The sequence below is a fragment of the Corvus brachyrhynchos genome, unplaced genomic scaffold, assembly GCF_000691975.1.
Source record: "Corvus brachyrhynchos isolate BGI_N302 unplaced genomic scaffold, ASM69197v1 scaffold424, whole genome shotgun sequence".
Taxonomy (NCBI): Eukaryota; Metazoa; Chordata; class Aves; order Passeriformes; family Corvidae; genus Corvus; species Corvus brachyrhynchos.
The window spans coordinates 1,148,758-1,149,168 of NW_008237953.1; positions in this window are offsets into that span (position 1 = coordinate 1,148,758).

Below are 411 nucleotides of genomic sequence, written 5' to 3' on the forward strand. Positions count from 1 at the left end.
CCTGCTGATTTTCATTTTCTTCTAGTTTTGCAAGGATTAAGACCAGAATATTTTAGTCTGTAACTAAAAACTGGAGATAATGAAAAATGCATATGAAGAAAAAAGTTGCATGTTTACTTTAGTTTTGTTTCTGCAATGCAAGCAGAAGGAAATGATTTGTGAAGAGGTTTTTTGTTGCATGACCTTGATTTGTAATTCATTAAAAGGAAGGTTATTAATGATAAGAAAAATAATGTGCTCATAGTTTCATTAAAATGTAGATTTCATTATAGGATCTGACTGGGTTTTTTTCTTAGACTGCCTTTTTTAGGCTTCTCAATAAAAGTAAAACCCATTCCTTATTTAGCTAGTAGAACAGATAGTTTGGGTTATAAATATCAGGCTGGAGGCTTAGTAAAATGATTCACTTAA